General features: G+C 45.7%; 1 long non-coding RNA gene across 1 annotated transcript; it reads left to right on the top strand.

Moving 5' to 3' along the window:
- The first annotated feature begins 4,326 nt into the window (after positions 1–4,326).
- LOC143651209 (uncharacterized) lies at positions 4,327–5,903 on the top strand. The gene is made up of 3 exons (XR_013159912.1): positions 4,327–4,659; positions 4,750–4,821; positions 5,538–5,903. It is a non-coding gene; the product is annotated as an uncharacterized LOC143651209 (long non-coding RNA).
- Positions 5,904–6,580: the final 677 nt, after the last annotated feature.

Here is a 6,580-nt window from a genome sequence, read left to right as displayed (position 1 = left end):
TATTAGACAGTTTTACTTCGCTATTGCTTGGGGTTGAATTGTGTTCCCCCCCAAGTATTGTTTAAGCCGTAACAGCTAGTCCTTTGAATGTGACCCTAACTGGAAAGAGGGCCTTTGAAGATGTAATTAGTTAAGATGAGGCCAGACTGGATCAGGGTGGCCCCTAATCCAATAGGACTGGTGTTCTCATGAGGAGGAATAAATTTAGACACAGACTCTGGGGAGAAAGCCATGTGAAGATGGAAGCAGATGTGGTTATGAGGCAAGGAGCACAAGGATTGTCAACAAACATTGGAAGTCAAAAGAGGCAAGGCAGCAGGGCCCCACTGACACCTTGATTTTGGATTTTTCATCTCCAGAACTGTGAGACAATCAATTTCTGTTGTTTTAAACGATGCGCCTTCTGGTACTTTACACCTGCCCCTTAACATTTGCAGTATTTGCAGTGCTAGGCACGCAGGGGTCACGCATACTTTTTTATTTTTATTTTTTTGCATGCTGTATGACAGGGTCACATTTCACTCTTTTTCCATGTGAGTATCCTGTTATTGCAGCACCATTTGTTGAATTTGCGTTTGTTTTGCTTGTTTGTTTTTTGGGAAATGCATAGACCAGAAATTGAACCCAGGTCTCCCGCTTGGCAGGCAAGAATTCTGCTACTGACCCCGGTCACTAATATTTTTAAAAGTTGAACTGCATGCTTTTATAAATACAATAATTACTAGTCTCTATAGGTTGAGGGGAATTAGAATCATAAACATTTGGAAAGACCTTGTAAGTCATGTAGAACACAACTTTTCAATGCCAGAATTCCTTCTACTGAGTTCTCCGTTGTCCAGAGACTTCTAGGGGGCAGGGTGGCGTCCTGTGAGGGGTGTGACTGTGCAGTTTCCCCGCCTGCCTTCCACCCTGGCTGAGCCTTTCACTGCATGTATCACTTTGGGCAGGTTGGGTAATAGCTGAGCCTCAGTTTTCTTATCTACAAAGTGGGGCTAACAGTAGTATCTCTTCAGATGGGGTCCTAAGGATTAAATAGAAAAAAAGTGCAAACATAAATATAAATAAATACATACATACATAACGTATCTCCAAACATCAATAGGTAATGATACAGGTATTGATATTCAGCATGGACCCAGCAAAGAGCAAACATTCCACCAGCGGTAGCTATTATTCTTATCCTAGAGATTTGCGAACCACAGCTCTTGTTAGCAAGTATTTCAACATTATCAAGCCCAGATCTTTTGTCTCCTAACTTCCATGCAAAAGTGCACTATTTAAACTAAATAATAAATTCTATTCTCCCCAAGGAATAATTTAAAAACATATGTTAGTTGTTTTCCCTTCTGAAACTATGGACGATAATTTTTTCATTTGCAAGATTTGCCTTCCAATGATAGAAGTGTATCACCCCTAAGTCAGAGAACAAGAGTTCTCGTTTGAGTTTCTGTGGCATTAGAGCTGAAGGCTCTGAGAAGTCCTGCGATAAATCGCTTCCCAAACTCATTTCAGCACCACATCCTTTCCTCAAGCGATGCCTATTAACATATCTGCAATTCTCCGGCATAGACTTTTATATGTGCATCCTTTTTACAACAAGGTCCTTGGTATTGGCCACAAATACTAAGGACATTGGAGATAAGGGCTTTATTTTCACACACAAAAAATGGTTTACTAGGCTCTTTTTCATTCAAGAACTTCTTTTCCCACCTTTTCCTTTGGGTCTTTCCTGAAGGTCATTTCTCACTGCCTGCCAAACTAGAAAGACAAGAATCGGAGGCAAAGGAGCCTGCTTTCCCTGGAGCCGTGCTCGCCCCACCCCCGCCCCACCTCTGCTTTCTCCTCCTCAGCAAATAGGGAAAGCAGTAAAGCAACTCCGACTTTCCATTTCCCACCCCCGGCACTTAGAGGTCAGGTAGGCGTTCCATACAGGAGGACACCTGGCTCTGCAACCAGCGAGACTGGCCCATTTCCTTTTTCTCTTGCTGCCTTTGGAGTTTCGGTGGTTGTGAGCGTGGAAGCATAATGCCTTCGCAGGGGCATGTTTTCATCAGAATCTTCTCCTCTCCAGCCTCCTCCAAATGCTTCAGCACGTGCTGAAATCTGCTCTATTCTGCAAACGAGTCAACGGAGCGCCTCGGCCCGAGCTGGAAGTTGAATAAAAGGCCATTTCCCCGATTTGAATGACAACGGCCGCCCCTCACTGTTCCAGATAAGGTCAGGACAGCGCTCCTTTCACAGCCAAACTCCGGAATTAGCTTTGAAGAGGAAGAAACCCAGAGATCAAGCCCAGCGCTTCCATTTTACCACAGACGCAGCTGCTGGCCCAGAGAGGTTAAGTGCTTTGACCCAAGTCACAAAGCGGTGAGAGCCTCTTCAGCTTCTGCAGAGGGCTCTAATGATACCTCTCTTTCCTTTCTCTCTACTTACTCTTTTATATCTGTAGCTTGTGGAGACGAGAGGACACTTGGCTTCACAAATATGATTTTAACTTTCTCCTCTTGCACTTAAGAAATAATTGCTGTGCTTAAGATCACTTGTATTCATTCAATAAATATTTATTAAGTGCTTACTGAGTGTCAGGCGCTGTGCCAGCACATCCCTCCACTGTGTCTGTTAAATGAATATGATTTATTTCCCTCTAAAGTTAGTAGAGTGAAGCCCTAGGCCCATTGCTGTGTGTATACGTGCAAAACACCCTTTTGTATTTCCTGATTCCTAATACTGGACCTACACTGAGTCCTTTCTCTTCTGGTCTCTTATACTTTTTCAATGGAGACAGTCAGTCAATGTTTAGGGCTGGGGGTTTGAAACTTCTCAGAGGTGGCTTGCATCCTTTGCATATCAGTTTCCTTCCAGGCGATACAAGGGCGCTCCCCTTCCCTGCTGACTCTGCAGTGTGGGGTGGTGTGAAGGTGGCGCTGTTAGGTAGACTCCTTTCCCCCGTGATGTGAGCAGCCCCTTCCCCCGTGATGTGACCAACCCCTAGCAAATATTCCAATAAACTTCCCCCACCCATACCTCCAGGAGGCCCCGTGAAAAACCAAACCAGCACCAGCCCACACGGCAATCGTGCGAGTGTCCGGGCATCCTCTTCCGGCAGCTGCATTCCTGCTAGAGCTCCCCGTACCTAACATCTGTCCTCCAACAGTTACACCCCCAGCAGCTGCAAGCCTGCAATAACTCCCCACTTAGGCCCCTGCTTCTAAACCGACCAATAAGCACCTGCCAACTTCCCGCTCCCAAGCTAAACAAAGAAAACCCACCACCTCCCTTTCTCTATTTCCCTCCAGCCATCCCATATAAGCTGTACCCCTTCCCCTGCTCACTGCCTGCCTGCGCATAGCCTGACAATAAAATCTCCTTTAGCTGAGTTTTGGTCTCTTCGACTCCTGGTCGAGAAATCTATCAGGGGCCTCGTGTCAGCCTATTTCCACCATGGGAGGAGCTGGCTGAGCTGATCAGGGTGTCTCCCAAGTACTTCCTCAGAGCCAGACTCCCAGGGCAAGCAGACGGGGGAGGGGGAGGGAAAGGAGGAAGGACCCTGGGGTTTGCCGGAGTCAGGTCCCACCCTGGGGTAGCAACATTTAAATTCAACAGATCCTTACTGAGTGCCCTCTTTAGGTCAGTAGCTGTTTGAGGTGCTTGTATATATCAGTGAACAAAACAGACAAAGATCTCTGCTTTCTTGGAGGGTATGTATGAGCTGCTGGTTGGCAGCTTCTTGTGAATTCACTGATAGTTCAGAGAAAGGGTCAGCTCCTTCCTTGATGCTGGACAGCTCCAGGAGTTCTCGGTGAAATCGAGACTTCAACCAAGAGCTGGTATGGTCAGGGTTCTTGACTCAGTCACAGGAAAGAACTCAAGGACTCGTCAGTGTGAACAGCCAAAGAATCCAAAGACTAGCCAGTGTGTACAGCTCAAAACTTTCGTGTGACGCGGAAGTACGTGCTCGAAGGAAGATGAGAGCAGGCATCCTCCAAAGGGGAGGAGAAGCTGTCTGAGATTGGTATTCTTGAATAAGGATTTGGAGGGGCCCTTCCCCCTCTGGCTGAGCTAATGAAGGGTGGATGAGCTGCCCTTTCACAGGTTCTTTGCAGGTGCCCTGAATTGAGGGCTAGGTGTGCAGGCGGGGGTGGAGGTGGGGTGAAGGAGTGAGAGCTAGGTGTGTATGCACCAAATGGAACTTTTTGTTATGGATTTTAGGGTCACTTCCCCTTCCCTCCTTCCTTATCTAACCTGCCTCACCCTGAGGCTGCTTGCCAGGATGGAATGAGGGCTTTCAAAGGAATACTTTTCTACCTCCCACATTTTGCTGGGCCTTGTCTTTTGCTGTGCTCTCCACACTAACCGAAGTTGCCCACCTCTTTCCTTGGAGTTGAGAATTCCCATCTCCTGACAGTCTCCCAAAGCTATGGGCAGCAGGAGGCTGTGGGAGGAGGTGGGGCTCTTTGATGACTAGGGTCAACATAGCAAACTAGACTCTGCTGTGAATACAGCGAAAAGAGTCTGGAAGGATGCTTCCATAACACTCTAGAACTTAGAAATGTCAGATGCTTCTATAACATTCTAGAACTTGGAAATATCACAGACCCACATTTCCCTGTCTAACCAAGTTAGAAGACGGAAGAAACAGCTCTTCTATTACAACCAAACTAAGTATAGTCTTTGGTGTGTTAGTTATATATTGTTGTTTAACAAGTCATTCCTGAATTTAGCAGCTTAAAACTACAAACATTTATCTCACAGTGTCTGTGAGTCAGGAATCTGGGTGTTGTTTGCCCAGGCCCCTTGGGCTCAAGGCCTCTCCCAAGGTTGCAGGTAAGCTGTCAACAGGGGCTGGGACCCCATCGGAAGGCTTCCCTCCATGGGCCAGGGAAAGGATCCAGCTGTCACAGGGCTGTTTCATGGAAACTGGCTTCCCCCAGGGCAAACAATGCAAGAGACAATGAGAGAACATTAAGGTGGGAGCCACAGTCTTTATACAACCTAAACTTGGAATTGACATCCCGTTGCTTCTACCATATTCTATTTGTTATAGTGAGTCAGTAAGTTCATCCTACATTCAGGGGATGGGGATTACAAAAGGGTGTGAGTAGCAGGAGGTGGGAATGATTGCATGCCATCTTAGAGGCTGCTACCATCCCTGCAAACTTGTTAGAGATGCAAATTGTTGCGCCTCATCCAATACTTACTGAGTCTAGGTGATGCTGATACAGTCTAAAGATCGATAACTACTGCCTTAGAGTAGAGGTTGGCAAACTGTTTCCATATTCTGTTAAATATTTTAGACATTACAGGCCATACTATCTCTGCCTCAACTACTCAACCCTGCCATTATATATTGTAGTCATTGACAATATATAAATGAATGGACATGGCTGCGTTCCAACAGAACTCTATAAAATCAGGCAGTGGGTGGGATTTGGACACTGGGCTGAAGTTTGTTCAGCTCTGCACTAGAATATCAGTAGAATTGAATGGAACTATGGCTGTGTTTCATTATCTTAATCAGGCAATGGTCTGTTTTCTGCCAGGCTTGTCTGAGATGTACTGTCTCCCCAGCTCCTAAATGACTACAAGATTCAGATTCATGGGTTGTATATATATTTGAGGTCTCTGACTGTTTTTTGTAGTTCTCCATTAAATCACAAACTCTTTGAGACAGTATAGGATAGAGGTGAAGAACATGGGCTTTGGAATCAGATTCCAAAGTGAGTATGAAACCTGATTCTACTGCCTACCAGCTCTGCGAACACAGTATTTACTTAGTCTCTGTGCCTCAGTTTTCTCATCTGTGAAAGAGATGATAATAGTATGTACCATATACTGTTATCACAAGGAATTGTTTTATCTACTGCTACATAACAAACTGCTCCCAAATTTAGTGATTTAAAGCAGTAACAGACAGCTGGGCAGGTGTCATGGTCAGGTTGATGTGTCAACTTAGCCAGGTGGTGGTGCCCGTTTGTCTGGTTGGGCAAGTGCTGGTCTGTGTGTTGCTATGAGGACATTTCATAGAATTAAATCACGATCACATTGGCTCCATCCACAGCTGATTGCAATTGTAATCAGCCAAGGGGAGTGTCTTCTGCAATGAATGACATATAATGTAATCACTGGAAGCCTTTTAAGGAGGGTTCAGAAGAGACAGGGTCTCTTCCTGCTTTGGCTGGTGAGCCTCTCCTGTGGAGTTCATCCAGATCATCCATTGGAATCGTCAGCTTCACAACCTGCTCTACGAATTTTAGATTCTACATTCCCATGGTTACATGAGTCACTTATAAATTTTATATCTATGGATATTTTCTGCTGATTCTGTCTCTCTAGACAAGCTTAGCTAATAGAGCAGATCTTCTACTCCAAGTGAGGTCCTCTGGAGGCTCCAAGACAGTTCACCCAAATGACTGACTGTTGGTACTGGCTGTCAGGTGGAAGCTCACCTGGGCTGTCAACAAAAGCACCTTGGTTGTCCTCCTCGTGAACTCTCCATATGGCATGGCCTTCTCACAGTATGTTCCCCAAGAGGGAACATTCCAATGCATACAGGTAGAAGCTGTAGATGTCTTAAGGTTCAGTC

This window comes from Tamandua tetradactyla, chromosome 12 (genome assembly GCF_023851605.1).
Source record: "Tamandua tetradactyla isolate mTamTet1 chromosome 12, mTamTet1.pri, whole genome shotgun sequence".
Lineage (NCBI taxonomy): Eukaryota > Metazoa > Chordata > Mammalia > Pilosa > Myrmecophagidae > Tamandua > Tamandua tetradactyla.
The sequence above is the reverse complement of the archived record's forward strand: the minus strand, read 5'-3'. Positions and strand labels throughout refer to the sequence as shown.